This window comes from Urocitellus parryii, chromosome 1 (assembly GCF_045843805.1).
Source record: "Urocitellus parryii isolate mUroPar1 chromosome 1, mUroPar1.hap1, whole genome shotgun sequence".
NCBI lineage: Eukaryota > Metazoa > Chordata > Mammalia > Rodentia > Sciuridae > Urocitellus > Urocitellus parryii.
Window position 1 is genome coordinate 165,232,179 of NC_135531.1, and position 17,528 is coordinate 165,249,706.

At 48.1% G+C, this 17,528-nt stretch overlaps 1 pseudogene; it reads right to left on the bottom strand.

Moving 5' to 3' along the window:
- Window positions 1-3,565: 3,565 nt before the first annotated feature.
- LOC144257053 (E3 ubiquitin-protein ligase TRIM58-like) lies at window positions 3,566-16,586 on the bottom strand (annotated as a pseudogene).
- Between the last annotated feature and the right edge of the window lie 942 nt (window positions 16,587-17,528).

Genomic DNA, 17,528 nt, shown 5'->3' on the forward strand with positions numbered 1-17,528 from the left:
CTCCTTTGGTGTCCTGCTGCACACACATTAAGGCAGCACCTTTTGCATCCAACTTAGCTTTGACTGTTAAGACTCCTTATTATGTAATGGACTACATGTCTGTATATACAGAATACTTATTTTATCTCTGACAGACCAACTCCCAACTGTACAATAATTTAGAAAACCATTCAAAGACCAGACTGTCACATTTTTTCTTAGTCACGTTTACATCTGTAGGTGGCCCATTTAGTCAAGATCTTTCCCAAGAAACAATTTATAGGATCAACACCTTATTGTCCATGTCTTAAAGGGCAGAAACAGATACAACAAAGAAACATAATGACAGAGAAACAGAGAGGATCCCCAAACCATGGCAGACAGATGGGGACCTTTAAAACAGAAAAGATAGTGGGAAAATCTCCCCAAGTTCCCAACTCCCGCTTAACTGCGACTCCTACATCAGTGGCACCTCAGATGTTCCCATAGGGGTGGGGAACCAGATGCTCCCACAAAGGGGACCAGAAGTGTAGAATCAAAGGTCTCAGTGTGCACCGGGCAGCTTACCTGGTGGCCAAGGTGCCGAAACTTTCCTGCATTCAGTTTCCTTTTTCTCCCAGTAGACCAAGATGGAGAGATCCTTACAGTGCAGGGAAGGAAAACGGAGTCCCCGGGAACTCTGGGGCTTCAGCAGCTGCTGGGAGTCCCTCCATCCCTCCCTTTACTTACAGGAATAGCTCCTCTGGTTCAGTTCCACCTGAGGCCCACTCATCCCTAACTTTCCAGGAGTTCTCCAAAAGTTCATCTTACATCTTCAGCATAGAAATGCAGTTCATGGGGTGCCAGGACTGTCTAAGAAACCCAAAGCCAGGGCTTCTTCTCGGGTCCCATCTGGGGTGCCAAGATTTGTAACCAAAAGCTCAGTCCCTTTCTCCAATGCCAATTTGATAATGAGGCCAAGGTTTTGAGGAAAAGGAAAGAGAAGCTTCATTGCTTTGCTAGCAAAGGAGATAAATTTTTTTTTAAGGGTTACATTCCAAGAGGGGGCCTTCAAGTTGCCCTGATGGCCTACTAGTATTCACATTTTGGAGATCCTCACTTCCCAGATCCTCAGCAGGCACCCTCTTCCTGTAGCAGGTGTTCCAGGGCAGTTAACTAGGGGAAGAAAAGATGACACTGTCTTCCAAATCTTGTTAGGGAGGGGGAGAGGGGAGAAGAGAGGAAAAAAAAATTTTTTAATAAACCTTAGAGCAATGAGGGCTACATTCAGAGGTGAAGGGACCACTGTGAGATGAACCCAGTGATCCCAAGGGAGAGGAAGCTCAGACTACCAGGATGGGGGTGGGGAAGGGCTGACTGGACTCGGGAGCAAAAGGGTGTTACCGCTGAGGGGAGGGGAGGGAGCTGGAGTGAAATGCAGAAAGGAGTCACTAAGGTGTTTGGGCTACCTGACAAAGAAATGAGCAGGCCTCCCTTCAGAAGGGGAGGCTTTAAAATATCTTTTTATCATTCAGGGAGACCTGGAGATATTTGTGGTTAAGATTTAGGCATATAGAGCTTAGAATATCTTTTCTTTTTCTTTCTTTCTTTTTTTTTTTTTTTTGGTGTTGGGGATTGAACCCAGGGCCTTGTGCATGCAAAGCAAGCATTCTACCAACTGAGCTATGTCCCCAGCCTCTAGAATATCTATTTTAATGACAGGTGGCACTTGACTGTGAAAAGCTAAGGTTCAGGAGAAAGAATGAAGAAGGTCAGGAATTAGATATGGATTTAGACGATCTGGTGGATTTACAGGATCTGGCAGGTAATGAGCCAGAATCCCAGGGGAATGGTGGGAACCTTTTAGGAATTGGAAGGAATGAAGAAGAGGTTGCAATAGGAACTGTGGAGATCCCTGAAGCTTAGCACACTGGAGCTGAGAAGGACTGACATTTAGTGGCCCAGAGAAATCAAAATAAAATCCAGGAGGTGACAAGTCTCAAGGCCACTTGTTGAGACAAGGCTGTCAGTTTCCAGGGCAGGCAGGGGGTGTTCCTGAGGCTCCCTTCACCCTGCAGAGAGCAGAGGCTTGTAGACTTGCCACTTCCCACAGAGAAGGCTTCCTGCCCCAGAGAATGGCTGGGTCCCTGGAGGTTTCACCCCAGAGAGCCTTTGTCATCCCGGTGGGGAAGGCCCCACTGCAGAGCTGTCCCCTGCACTGCTTGCACATCAGAGACAGCTTGGTTTCTACAACATCTTTCTACCTCTTCTGTTTGCAAATGAGAGGCAGAGAGGGCAAGCATTTGCTTGTCACCAGACAATTATGAATCTGAAAAGAAAGTTGTCATTCACATGATTGCAAGGCCAGGGAAGGACAGTCGCAGAAATATCCGGGAAGAAAAAAGCATCTTGAACTTTGAGATGGAGTTAAAAAGGAAGAATACACTTTGGGTAGATTATCAAGATAACATTAATTAAATTTGCTCATAAATTATATTTGTTCAGCATTTAAGCATTTAGCATTAGAATATTACAATATTTGTTTAGCAATTACATATTAGTTAAAAATGAAGACAAAGGTGGCAGAATAGGGGGTCTTCCATGACTTTTAAAGGATTTTGTTGGAAAGGTACAGAATATACTTCAAAAATAAGTTATTTTTATCATTTCATTTTCAACATCACCATTTTATTTAAAAAACACAGTTAATTTAAACTAGTCACATCAATCATGACCTTAAATACCTACCCTAATACTGTGAGGGCAGTAAATTGTTCCAGGCACAGGAGACCCTGAGGGAAGGACCCCTGCTGCGGTACTGGGGCCAGTCCCCTGAGCAGGCAGGAGGCTGCAGCTGTCCCCTGGCCCCATGAATGGGCGCAGCCCTTTAGCAAGCTGATGCAAACCTTCCTTAGTCCCTCCTGACCCTGAAGAAAACCAGCTGAATCAAATTTCTTGGGCATTCCTACTTTTATAAACATATGCAGAGATAAAGAGAGAAGATCGAAATCCATGTTATGGTCGGAGCAATGAATTTCAGGATCCTCAAAAACTGTTCCCAGAATAAAGACAGAAAGCAAGTGAAGACTGTGACTGGAAACACACACGTGTGAAGGATGATTTTGAATATGTTGATGTAAAAGGAAATGAAACTTTAAACAACCAGAGGTATCCAGGAAAAAAAAAGGGGGGGGGGCGCAAGGAATGAGACAGAGGAGGAGCCAGCCAGGAAGGTGAGGGAGGGTCCAGGAGGGAGCAGCCTCAGCCTGCTCGGGCCCCCTGCAGGATTTCCATCCCTCAGAGATGGGAAGATACTGAAGAGAATGGAAATTATAAGGACCATACAGAACTCTTTAATACGAGACTATTAATTTGAAAGAAAAGCCATCGAGTAAGTGGAGGGCCATCCGGAAATAGTTTGAGGAGACCCTCCAGGTCCAACGTTCCCGCATACACAGCATCTCTTGTCTGCTTGGATTTCAAGGAACCTCCCCAGGCCCGAGCAAGAGGCTGCCCTGAGCTGGGCACTTGGTGAAGCTGTATGTCCGTCCTCCGCCGCTCTCCAGGGCCCTTGGACTGGCTGCGGGAGGATCCTGAGCACAGCACTTCAGGACTGAAGGTCGCCCACGAGAGGAGGGTCAGGGTGGCCCCTGGACGCCAATGTCCCTGCCTCCGCTTCTGCCATCGGTGGCAAGATAAGCGACGCCTCGTCGCAGATGAAGAAGTAGGGCCGGAGGACACCCGACGACACTTGGCTGAAGCTGTAGATGTGGGACCCGTCCGTGACGTTGTAGAAGGACACCTCGCCGGCCTCGTAGTCCAGAAAGACCCCGATGCGGCGCAGCCGCTCCAGCTGCAGCAGGGGCGAGGACGGGGAGGCCAGCACCATGTACTCGCAGCCGCCACAGGGCCCAGACGCGTTCTCGGGGGACGGTGTGGCTTCCCCCTTCCTCTGCACGGAGTCCTGGCAGACGCCCAGGCCCCACTCGGCCCGCACTCCCACCACCACCTCCCAGTAGTGTCTCCCTGATGAGAAGCTCTGCAAGCCCAGGATGCAGGGCCAGGTGTGAATCGCTCGGGGTTGCGGGGCACGTCCCTCCACAGCTCCCTGTCCTGCACGTTGCGCAGGTCGGCCATCAGCAGGAGACTGGGTGCGCCATGGAGGGGTCCATCTTCATGTCCACTGCAGAGAGAGTGATGGGACACGTGAATGCACGGGAAGGACTAGATGCCCTGGGGGTGACAGTCTGCCACGCCCTCTCTCAGACTGCCCCAAGAAATAGGCCTTTCTCCAGGGTCTGAGCAGGTCTTTGATCTGCTGGGGTGCCCAGGGCGGCCTTAACCAGGCCATTAGGACAGCAGCGCTGTCAGCTTGCTGGGAAGCCAAACACCCAGTAGAAGGCAACTTTGCATTTGCACCCAGAGCTCTTGGGTGCACCTAGGATCATCTGCGCTTGGCATGAAATTTATAAACTGTTTTTCTCAAAACCTATAGGATAATTTCATTAATATGAAATCCACTACTTTCAAAATGGTGTGACTGTGGTGGGGGAATTGTACACTAGATGCCCTGACTCCACACCCTGGTGTTATTACCTTCATGATTATATGACATTCTAGGACAACAGAGGCTATCTGGGAGGGTCTGATCTAATCCCACAAGCTCTTTAAAACTAGAAAGTCTTCTAGCTATCAGGATGGTGGCAGAAGAGAGTCTTAGACTTGGCTCTGATACAGCCTTGCCACGGTGGAAGGTGGGAAGGGTCACGAGGGGAAGGTGAGAGCACTCTGGAGCAGAGTGGCCCCAAATGATGGCTTGCAGGAAAAACAAGGACTGTGGCCTTGCAGCTGCAGGGAACTCCAGCTGGAAAGTCCTTCCCCAGACTCCTCAGAGAGGCTCAGTCCCTTGGTTTTGGCCTTCAGAAACCCTAACCCAAGCAAAGGAGCCAGCTACTCCCACCTGCAAGTCTGATCTTTGGACCTGTGAGCTAACCAGTGGGTGTGGTCTAAAGTGGCTGTTTGTAGTGATTGATCCCACAACAGGAGGACCATCTAACATGTACTGTGGAGTCCCAGCAAGACTGATGCAGGATTGATTCACATACATAGTAGGCAAACGCATCTACATCAAAACCAGAGTACTTCCTTATAAGCACTCAAAGGTAGTAAATTCATTAATAGACCTTAAGGTCATGGCAAAAACAGTTACTACTCGTACTAGTCCAATTCATCTTCAAGCCACACGTCATGAACTTCTATGGATATCTAAACCTGACTGGCCACATCACTAGGCTCTGTGTGTTCATTACCTATGTTAAATCAGGAAGCCACCTTCTTCTTAATTTTTTTTTTTTTTTTTTTTTTTTTGGTATCAGGGCTTGAACTCAGGGCACTCAACCACTCAGTCACATCCCCAGTCCTATTTTGTATTTTATTTAGAGACAGGGTCTCACTGAGTTGCTTAGCACCTTGCCATTGCTGAAGCTGGCTTTGAACTCATGATCCTCCTGCCTCAGCCTCCCCAGCTGCTGGGATTACAGGCATGTGCCACCAAACCCGGCTAGGAAGCCATCCTTAATGTGGTTACTACCATCTCACAATATTGATGAGGAGATTCAAAGACTGTACCTGATTTCCCAACTCCACAGGAAGCAAATACCAGCCTGGAAAGTGGCTGGGGTGGTGGGGGAGGGACTGCGGGGCTCATTTAACATGCACAATGCTCAGCTCCATTATTAGCCAAAGAAATCTGTGAAAGAGCTTTGGCTAGTTCTCTCTGTTCCTTTCTCCTAAACCCAGCTGTCAAGGGCAATACCTTCCCAGCAGCCACCAGGGTGGTGAAGGGACATCTATGTCAGTTGGCACCATGAGGACCTGACTGTCCTGGAGAGATTCCTGCTCTTTTCTAGACTCACCAGCACCCATGCTTCCCTCCATCTTGGTCTCCCCTCTCCTCCGTCACTGCTCCAGGTCAAAGCCGCAGTGCCATGTTGGGGACTTCTTTCTCAGCCCATGCCCTGGGGTTCTAGGTTGGCTCACTCAACTCTCCAGTCAACTCCAGTCCTCTGCTACTGACTGCAGTGCATGTTGCCAGCCTGGCCTCTCCCCTGAAGGTCCTTATTGTGAACTCATCTGCCTCCCTGGCCAGTTTTGGATGCTAAGTATCTGCCAACCTGCCCCCAAACCAGTCTCCCTTCTTGGGCCTTGCCTGTAGAATGGCCATCAGCACAACCAGCCGTTTTGTGTGGCAGTTCTTGGGGTCCAAGACCATGGTCCTCCTCACTCTCCTCTCACCACAAAATACAGCTCATCCAGGAGCAGATCCCAGCAGCTCCGCCTCCATGGCTGGCCAAGGATGTGGCCATCTGGCACCTTTCATACCAACACTGGGGGGCACCTACACTCATCTGCCACTGAACAGTGACAAAGGACACCAGCTGCTGTCTTGGCATCTTTAATTCATCACAATAAAGCACCCGGATGATGTGCACACAAGGCCAGTCCTGCCCAGGGACACCCTGTACTCTCCCACTGATTGCTGCTCACAGAAGCAAAACCACCTCTCCAGCCCTGCTGCATCCTTGTCCTCCTCGCCCTCCCCCTGGGCTGCCCTCACCATCCTGTCCTCACAGTCCCAGCACACCTGCCGCACTTCCCGCTGCCCGACGCTCTGCTCTTCTCCCCGTCACGCAGATTTTTCTAATTATTAACATGCATCAAATCACACTCTCCAGAAGTCCGTGTCCTCTCCTCACAGCCGTGTGCCTGGGTAACTGAAGTCAGTATTTGCACCGTGAATCATGGGTCATAGCACATTTGATTTGCTTTTGTTCTTCAATGATTCACTCCACTGGTAGAAAGGGCAGCATAAACTAGGCAGCAAGGGCTGGATTCACTCACTAACTATTTCATTCGGTAAAAAGGAAAAGCATAGGAGGTGACAGAGTCTGGGGGTGTGCTGCGAAGGCCCTCATCAAGTCACATGGCTAGTGTATGTTCACCTGTCCACCAAACAGAGGGGTCACTGGGCGCTACAACTGCGGTAGGTTTTCTCATTACAGGACAAGACTGTCCCTGAGAAGCCACAGTTTGTATTATGTGGTGCAAAGTAAATTTTAAAAGGAAATAGTAAAAATATTGAATCATCACCATTTTAAAGAACAACATGATTGGTGAACAAAGCCATTTCGTGCAGACCCTCTGGGTGTCCCTGACTGGCATCCACTCGGATTGTGCACAAATGTCCCCTCCCCTTTCCTGCAGGCAGGTGCATTGCTCCACCCCTTCACAGCCTGACACTGAAATCCTCAGGAAGGCCAAGGGCAGTGCATGAGTCATGGTGAGAGAGTGCGGTGTATTTTTGGTCTATGTCCCAGGTCCTGACACACCAGTTCCCAAAAGTCCTGAGATAAGGGACTCTTTTGCATGCTAATGAGATGGCTGGTGCTTGGTGGCCTAGATGACCTCAGGATGGGGCTGTTTTCCAGGGAACCCCCTTTGTATTAAAGGGATAGAACCTTCAGTCCAACATCCCCCTACCTCTGGGAGGAGAGTGGGGCTGAAGCTCCAGGAGTCAGCAGTGGCCAGTGGTATCATTGGTCATGCCTGCTGAATGAAGCCTCCATAAACCCAAAGACGGAGCTTGCCAGTGGCTGCACACAAGGAGATCCTGCAAGGAGCAACCAGAGAGGACGTGTTGCCCCTCCCCACACCAACCCTGTTGGTTTCCTCCACCCGGCTGCTGGTCACCATCCTCTGCAACACCCTGTACAATAACTGACCAAGTGTGAGTAGGGTCTGAGTTCTGGGAGCTGCTCTAGCAAACAAACTGCGCTCATAGAGCGGGTCCCGGGAAAGCTGCTTTGCAGTTGGCTGGTCAGAGGCACAAGCCACAGCCTGCTTGTTCCTTGCTCCTGAAGCAGGGCACAGCCTTGCGGGACAAGGCCCTCAACCTGTGGGATTCGGTGTTGTCTGCAGGTGGACAGTGTCAGAATAGACTGAGTGGGAGCCAGCAAGGCAACCCCGGAGAACTGACCGACTCCTCGAGGGAGACACCCACATGTTCTGCTGGACAGGACTGACGCATTGTGCCCCAGGAAGGAGCTGGAGGTCTGCCAGGCTGGACCCCAGGTGAGAGGCCGAGACACCCTGAGAGCACACTCACATATGAGAGCACACTCGCATAGTGAGTCTCAGAGACCTGAGACTCTGCTGTGGCTACTCTGCTGTGGCCACAGGCCAGGGCAGTAAGGGCAGCAGTAAGCTTCACACTCCCAGCATCAGTTGCCAGGCTCGGGGGCTCCACCCACCTTGGAATCTCCTCAACATTTCCCGCATACCAGGGATGCGACATGGGGTCTTCAGCTCCATGGGGATGGTCTCTGGTTCCAGTGGCATCACAGCCTTACTTCTGAGAAGAGCAGAGAACCCGGAAATGTCAGCATGGCCACACCAGCCCTCTCCGCCTCCCCCGCTCCCTCACTGGAGTGGAAAGTACACTTACCAGCTCAGGGCTCCTTCACACCCTGAAAGTAAGAGACACAAGCAGGTGTAAGTGCTTCCCACAGTTGACTGGGGACACACCACGGAAATGTCTTTAGAATGTACTGGAAATAATTAACAAGCAACATAAGACTGCAGATGACAGTGGATCTCTGTTAATTAAAGGCAAAAAAGGCTATAATTGCATTCTCACATGACTCTCAAATTTAAAAATCAGGCATATAATTATAACAGAGTCAGACTACACAAAGTTTATATTAATTCCCATGAAACCTATCCATGAACTATGGATTGTCAACTGATAGCTCTGGTTGTTGGGCTATTTTAATAGTTACATTCTGCACTTTATACAGATGGAATTAGGGTAAAAATCCTACATGTTTTCGGAATTTACTTGAGGAACATATATAAGTACGGCGTAGATCCTGGGACTAGGCATATCGCTCATGGTCGAGGGCTTGCCTGACTTGAACAGGGCCCTGTGTTCTGTCCCAGTACTCCAGAAAAAGTCATCCTCAAATTCGAATTCTCTGAACCAACAGACAAAGCTACTAACTGTCTAAGGAGATAAGAAAGGAAGTGACTACTATCCAGCAACAGTGTATCTCAAAGCGGGTAACAAAAAGGTCACCTCCAACACACTTGTCTTCTTCCCTAAAAGTGGTCAACAGTCGGACAAATTTCAACAAGGCATGAATGCAGGGAAACCATTTGCCTTGTCCTTTATGGACATGATCGGCCTGGGTCTTGGCCAGTGGGGTAAAATGAAGATCATTGGTATCAGAGAAGAAAGAGAGAGGACACAGACAAAAATTATGTAAGAGTATATTCTTACTATGATTTGTACTATAAACCATTTTAACATTTATATGGTGCAAAGAAATACTCATTTTAAATGAGATGTTATCTGAGATAATGCAGTGAATATTATTTTTGAAAATGCCAACGTTCCTGTGCTTACTTGCCACCTATACTTGAAAAATTAATTTCTTTCTGGCTCTCTGTTTACTCATTAGGAAATGAGCACAGCCATGACATTGGTAATGGGAATAAAGATATTATGGGCATATTAAATAAAGTGCTTGGTAGATAAAAGCGTTTCATGCAGTTACTTAGTGATTCCCCATCAGATGCCACAATATTGACAAATGTGTTTGCAAATGTCCCAGGACAGCGACTGGATTTATGTGTCTGGAACTTGCAGTGTCCAGAGACCAGTCAGTTGGGACACTGTGGGCCAGCTGCTCAGTGGGGATCTGCACTCTCTTTTAGGTTAGAATCCTCATCTGTCACTGGGGCAAGGTACAGAGAAAAGTACCAGGTGAATGAATTTCTCTTGCAGGCGACCCTGTGAACAACACCTGTGGGACGGAATGGCCATGTCTGTGACCCCAGACCCTGGGGACGCTGGGGCAGGAGGGAGTGGTTCAAGGCCAGCCTGAGCCTCTGAGTGAGACCCTGTCTCCAATTAAAACTTTAAAAAGGCTGCTCTGAAGTCCCAAAAGATTGAGAAATCTGCATGGGAGTCCATACACTCCTACCATGCCTGGAGTCTGTACACTTCCACCATACACTCCCCTTAGGACTTAACACGGGAATTTCAAGCTGGTCTAGGTAAAGGACTGCTCATATTTCTGGCTATTTTCCATGAAATGGGCTGCCAGAGGCTTTGGGGGTTGAACATTCATGAAAATCAGCAATATCATCTTTGACAAAAGACGGTTTCTCAGCCAGAATGGCGCAGCTTATCCTTGCTCCAGCTGTTCACGATTCCATAAATAATTAATTTTCTCTCATCACGTATTGAAGTTTTTGTCTTTTGCATGAGCTAAATGGTCCTCTGGGTGCCTCCTGATTCAGGGCCCAGTATTCAGTCGTAAGATGCCTTCTAAGGAAGTACTGCTGAGCTCTGTCCTAGAGAGCTGGATGCCTTCGTGTCCCATGCCAAGGCTTGTCCCCATCCCCTCAGCCTCTGTGGGCCTGCCCTCCTGAGGCCGCCTCACCTCCAGCAGCCCCAGGGCTGGGCGCTGGCACCTCTCCTCCAGCTCCTCTGCCAGCTCCTTGAGGGCCTTCCTGTGCTGGGCCAGCTGGTCCTTACTGTCCCGAAGTCTCTGCAGGGTGGCTCTCTCCTCCTCCTCCAGCCTCCGTAGCTGCAGCTGCTCTTCAAGGGCCAGAAAGCCGCGGTGCTTCTCAAACTCCAACCTGAAGCGCTGCCACTGCATCTCCACCTTCTCCTGGAGCAACAGGAGACCCCATCAGGCTGGGGGAAGGTGTGCGGGGCCTGCCTCACGTGGGACAGGCAGCCAGAGAAGGGACGTCCCGCATCATCCCTGAACCCACCCCCCTCACTCTGCACCTCTGGGGAGGACCTCAGAAACCAGAGGCCGGGAACAGGAGAGGTGGCCGGTGGGGTTTTCAAGCTCAGAGTCTGGGAAGACTGTGGCTGTGGGCCCCCTTCTGCTGCAGGGCCAGAGGCAAGGCCTTCGACACGCGGGTTTCAATATCACGAGTCAAATGCAGCAGAAAGAGAAGCGTGGGGATCATCTGGGCACCTCTGAGAGCCTGTGTGGCCCCACAGCAGAGGGCTGGCTCTGCTGCTGGATGGGTGGCCAGGAAGAGCAGGAGGCCTGGGCTGTGAGGGACAATGTGACAGGAGAACACCGGATGTTCTCTTGTCCCAGGAGAAGCAAGAAACCAGCACAAGGCCGTGTCCTCTGCAGAGCCCAGAAGAACTAACTGCCACGCAGGCCACTCACTCCAGGCTATTACACCAGCCCCTACCCAAATCTCCCATCACGGCTCTTGTTGTTGCTTTCCTGGTGCTGAGGACAGAGCCCCTGAGGCACACCTGGCCCTCACAGGGCGATGTCTGACTGAGCCTAAGGATCACACTGTGCGCAGGGGATCGCATCTAAATGTTATTCTCTTGAAATTAGTAGCTAGAAACCCAGCTTTAAACTGAGCATGAGCGGCAAGTCACCCTCCCAAAGCATCTGCACCTTGGGTTGTCCGTTTTGTTTTTAAACCTGATAGCTTCTTGGTTTAATTGAAAGGCATAAATTATCATCAAAATTATTATAAAAGACATATATATATATATTTGTAATCCAAATAATAGTTCTCCCCAAATGTCTGGAGGTACTTTGGATCGCCCCTCTAGGGGAGGTGCCGCCTGCAGCCGCCATCCACCGCAGAGGCTGAGTGCTGTTGAAGGACAGCCTGCGGGGGCAATGCCTGCCCCGCCCCCAACACACACACACAAGGAACTGAGGGCCCCACTGGCCACAGCGCCAAGGTTTCCCACTTCCTTCTTCCCATTTTGCATTCCTACCTCCTTTACTGTTTTCTAAATCACTAATTCATACACTCTTGGCCTCCTCCTCAGGGACACTGACTCTGCATTTCACATTCTGCTTCCTGAGAGGCATGGCTCATAGAAATGCATACTGTCTCCCAGGGCAGGCTGCTGGAGAGAGGGCTGAGCACTGTCACAGGGAGAGGAGTCCAGGGGTGCACTAGGGATGACGGGGTGGAGGGGCTACGGCAGCCCAGCTTCCTTCACATCACCCTCTTGAGTGCCACCTTGGGTTGTCTGTTTTGTTTTTAAACCTGATAATTTCTTGTTTTTCTCCTACATTTCATTTACACACAGTGGCTGTGAACCTGGGCCAAAATGCCCTCCTCTCCAGTTCCACAGCTGGGGATGCTTTGGGTCACCACACTTGATGCTGCCATTCATGGCAGAGGCTGGAATGTTGCTTGGCTCCTTCTGGATGTGAAGAAAGAAGAAGTGCTGCTGCAGAACTTAGAGCTCCTTTCCATTAAGCCTGTGCCTAATGGTTCTGGCTCGTGTGAACATGAACGACCAAGAAGTTCAGACATGGCTACTTGCCTCTGAACGAGATATCTTAGCATCACTTCTATGTTATGTCATGCATTGGAGGTTTTAAAATGTGGGAATTCAGATCTTGCACTTGAGTTCCTGATCTCATAAATCTGTGGTCAGGCCAATATTTTAAAAAATAAAATATTATTAGCTTTAAATAATAAAGATTGTGAATCAGTGCTTAACTTTACCTTTAATAGACATAGCAATAGGAGAAGATAAGACTTATTTCATAAGAAAAATGTTAGCAAAAATGGTTCTTATGAACCAGGTACAGTATTGCACTGTAATTCCAGTGACTCACTGAAGCTGGAGGATCACAAGTTTAAGGCCACCTTCTACAACTTAGTGGGACCTATCTCAAAGTAAAAAGTAAAAAGGACTTTGGATGTAGCTCAATGGCAGAGCACCTTGAGTTAAATGCCCAGCACAATAATAAATAAATAAATAAATAAATGTCCTTATGAAAATATCTGTATGAAGATAGTATATCAAACTAAATTTTTTAAAGAGAATTTTATATATATATTTATATATATATTTTATATATTATATATATATATATATATATATATATATATATATATATATATATTAGTTTTTGGTGGACACAATATCTTTATTTTATTTTTATGTAGTGCTGAGGATCGAACCCAGTGCCCCGAGCAAGCCAGGTGAGCGCACTACCGCTTGAGCCACATCCCCAACCCAAACTGTATTTTTGAGGAAGAAAATAATATAAAGAATGATTCTAGCAGGAAGAGGAATATTCTATAAAATATATCTGATCATGTTGTATACTGTGCTCTGTACATAATATACCCATCCACCCATGCACTATATGTGGTTCACAGCCTTGACACTTTGGCAGGTTTGACCTACAATTCACTGTTGAGGGGTGCAGTTGCTGCTCTGGGCACTGTAGGGAGCCGAGCAACTTTCCAGCCTCTGCCATGAATGGCAGCAGTAAACGTGGTGACCCAAAGCCTCTCCAGCTGTGGAAAGGAGAAGAGGGCTTAACTTTACCTATAATAGACATAGCAATAGGAGAAGATAAGGTTCACAGCCACTGTGTGTAAATAAAATGTAGGAGAAAAACAAGGGGGGAGGGGCTGCAGAAAGAGGGGACCCTGGATGGATGACCCAAGGAGGCTGAAGGCTCCAATTCCCTCCCTGTATAGATGGTGCCTGGGAACTGCACCACATCTGTCACCAAGCCTGTGGCATTCACTATTTAACTGTCTGACAAATACAGTTTGACACTCCAGTAGCAGGTGGTGGCACCCACCCCAGCAGTGAGTTTCACAGTAAGATCAAGAGAGTAAAGCTATTTATAATCTGGATAGGGTCCTGCCGACAGAGGTAAAAACAAAAATGAACAATGTCATTTGGGGTCTGGGACAATTCAGGATGGCCATGAGATGTTTCTCTGGAGCGCCTAAGTAAATGGCAAGCTCGCAGGAGAATGGAGACTCAGGAAGAGGGTGGTGCCTGCAGCTCCCAAGGCCCAATGCCCCCTACCTTCCACTGCACGGTCTTCCTCCCCATGTTGGCTTCCTGCATCAGGGCCTCCTCCATCTCCTTTTTCACCAGCTCTAGTGCCATCTGCAGCTTCACCTGTGTGGAGAAGACTGTGAGCACCTGCAGGATCAACTGGAAAACTCCCTAGAACGCAGGTGGACACCTTCACTGGTAACTCATTTAATACCAGATGCAAAGATTCATCTAAAATCGTGCTCCTTGCACCATTACAATACTAAAACTACAATGACTGAAATGTAAAAATGAGTAGCAAAACATTTTACATCAACACGATAGGAAACTTAATGACAAGAAATAGAATTACAATGTCAAATAAGTACATTTTATAACAGTGCCAATTTTGAAAAAAAATGCTTATAATGAATATGTAAAAAAAATAGATGGAGGGAAATGAAGACATCATTAGGTGAAATGTCATCTATTGATGCTAGGTTGAAGAGTGATACAATTTCTTATTAAATACGATGAGAAAAGTATTTGATATTAGTACTATAAGTAATGATATTTCACCAAAAATCAATCTTGTTGGTTAAAATATGTTAAATGAAGTCAGATGTGGTGGTGCATGCCCATAATCTCAGCAAGTTGGAGGGTGAGGCAGGAGGATCTCAAGTTCAAGGTCAGCCTCAGCAACTTGTGAGACCCTATCTCAAAAAAAAAAAAAAAAAAAAAAAAAAAGTCTGAGGATGTGGCTCAGTGGTAAAGCCCCAGGGTTCAATCCTTGGTGTCAATAAATAAATAAATAAATAAATAAATAAATAAAATACTTTAGGTGAAAAACACAATATTCTGTACTTCTTAAAAGGAGTAAAAGAAGTATATAAAAAAGCCTGCCAAACAATTAAACAAACAAAAACCCAGAAATTAGATCTCTGTTCAATGATAAGACCCTTCCAAGAAGCAAATACATGCCTTTTTTTTTAAACAGGAAGCACCCCTAAAGACACATATAGAAATATGTTTTTAGTAGAAAATAATACAAATTCTACCTCCAAACTTATTCAATAAATCTTACATATATATCTTTCACTTAAAAATATTATAATACTCTATATAAAGTACACATAAAGTAACGTTAGAATTCATGGTGGCATCAGAATAAAAAGAGGCATATGTTTGGTGTTTGCAAGGAATAGAGCCATTCTCACTTGTAAACAGAGGAAAGCTCTCTGGGACCGAAGACACTGAACAAAAGCAAGGAGGTGAAAGAAGAGCATGTTTGGGGACAAGAGTGACTAGGCTAATTTTGCTGGGTCCCATGTTTGGCTTGGATAAGAGCAGAAGGAAGGGAACTTCAGAACCTAGAAAGTCGTGATTGACAAGCCAAAGAGTTTGGATGGTACTTATTTTTTTATTTAGTTGACTACTGAAAACAGAGAATGTCTTTAGCGATATCACAGCAGCCATGTTCTGTATGGTACCTTGGGGATTTAGACAGGCAGGAGCATACTTGACTTTTCAGGTAGGCTAGAGAACAAACGCCTAGTACCTGTAATTTGCAGAGGATAACAGAAATCAAGAGGAAAAATCAAAATTTCCAAGATTGTCCAGATGAATGTTGACTGGTGAATACCCCAGTCCTTAACTTAAAACAAACAAATAGAATAAATAAATGAATGATTTAAGAAAGCTGGTGCTTGGAACTTATTCCAGTGTCACCGAGTGCTTTGGCTAACTGTGCCATAGATTAAAAAGACAGCGTTGACCTCTTCTGTGCTAGCAGCTGTTCCAGATGCTGGGGACAGGCACGTGTTTAGAGTATGGCCCAGGACCCAAGGGCACCTGTGGGAAGACACCTGGGCAGAGTCCCTCGGAGCGCTCTCGGGGTCAAGCACCTCCTCAGGGGAATGCTCAAGTCCTCCGTTCCCAGACCTTCGTGTGGAGTCCAGTGACTCCCTACTTTAGGGGACCCAGACAGTCCAGGCACGAGCAGACGCTATTTCTCAGCCAGAGGGTGGCCTTGGTGCCCGTGTTAAGGGACCTAGACAGACACCAGGCAAATGCCGCGCCCCAGGAATCCCGTCAGTGGAAGCGAGTACCACAGAGGTGCAAGGCTGTCTCACAGCACAGCCCGCCGGCTCGGGATCGGGAAGAAAAAGACCGGCTTGAAAGCCAGGGACCGAGGGTCCTGCGCTCGCTCGGCAGTCGGTCCCGCGCTGCCTAGCTGGAGCCAAGGCAGGACGACCCCGCTGGCCGGGCGCTCCGTGCCCCGGTGCCTTCCGCCTGACACGAGCGGCCCGCGGCCCAGCTCCGCACCCCGGGCTCCCGCGCTCACCTGGTAGCTCCTGGCGGCCTCCCGCAGCGGCGCCGTGTGGTGGCCCTGGTGCTCCGGCGTGGTGTCGCAGACCCAGCACAAGAGTGCCTGGTCCTCCTCGCAGAAGCGGCTCAGGTCCTCGCCGTGCCGCGCGCACTGGCGCGCCCCCGCGGGCTCCGCGCCCATCCCTAGCTGCCGCACGCTGTCCACCAGGCTGGCCAGCTGCCGGTTGGGCCGAAAGTTCTCGGGCCTGAAGGGGCCGCGGCACTGAGAACAGGCGTACACGTCGCCCTGCGCGCTGTCCGACTTCTCGCAGAACTCCGAGATGCACCGGAGGCTGAAGCTGTGGCCGCAGTCCACGCTGATGGGGTCCTGCAGGAAATCCAGGCACACGGAGCACCGGGCCTCCTCCCGGAGCCGCTCCCCGGGCGCCCCGGAGGCCATGGTGCTGGCCTCGCCTGGCCGCTTGGCTGCCGCTGCCCCGCGGCGCCGGTTATCTCCTCTGTCGCCTGGAACCAAGAGAAGGGCTCATGGCCAGGATGGGTTATCGCTGGCTGGGGTTCAAGAGTCTTAATTAACCACTTCTGCTGATGATTTACAACTCAGACACCGTCAACCACAGGGGTGAAATTGACATTCAAGTAATCCTCACCTCCTAGGAAGCTGAGCTCTTTCTCTCTTCCTCACTCTTCCTTCCAGAGAACATTTTTATTTCAGTTCTTTGATGTAATGCAACATTTAAGTCATCTGAAAGGGAGACATTATGGAGATTTGACTACTTATCTCAAAAGTTCAAAAGTCCAAAGTTTAACAAAATTTTACAAAGTAAGGGCTGGGGTTATGGCTCAGAGGTAGAGCGCTCTCCTAGCATGCAGGAAGCACTGGGTTCGATCCTCGGCACCACATTAAATAAAATAAAGATATTGTGTCCACCTATAATTAAAAAAATAAACATTTTTTTAAAAAAACAAACAAAAAAAAACCCCCAAAACAATAACAACAACAACAAAAAAAGAAAGTAACCTGAAGTGCATCGATGAAAGGGATTAGCTGTTTGTAGCCAGGTTCTGTGGTCTTCATGATATTCCAGGTGAACTCAACAAGGTGGCACATATTTGTCTAAGGGTGAGCCCAGCTGAACTTTTCTCTCCAGGCCGTGCACCTTCCCAGTGGAGCAGCTACTAATGTTTCCAGGGTCAGGAGATTTGAATAACTGAGCTCCTTCCTCTCCTTATTGCTGATCCACTCCATGGTCTTCCTATAGCAAAGTCATTATTTAAATCTTTTTCTTTATATAGTATGCTCATTTTTCTTAATCTTCTTTCCACCAACTTTAGTTTTTCTATCTTCTGTGAATTATCTAATGATAAAGAAATGAAACCATTG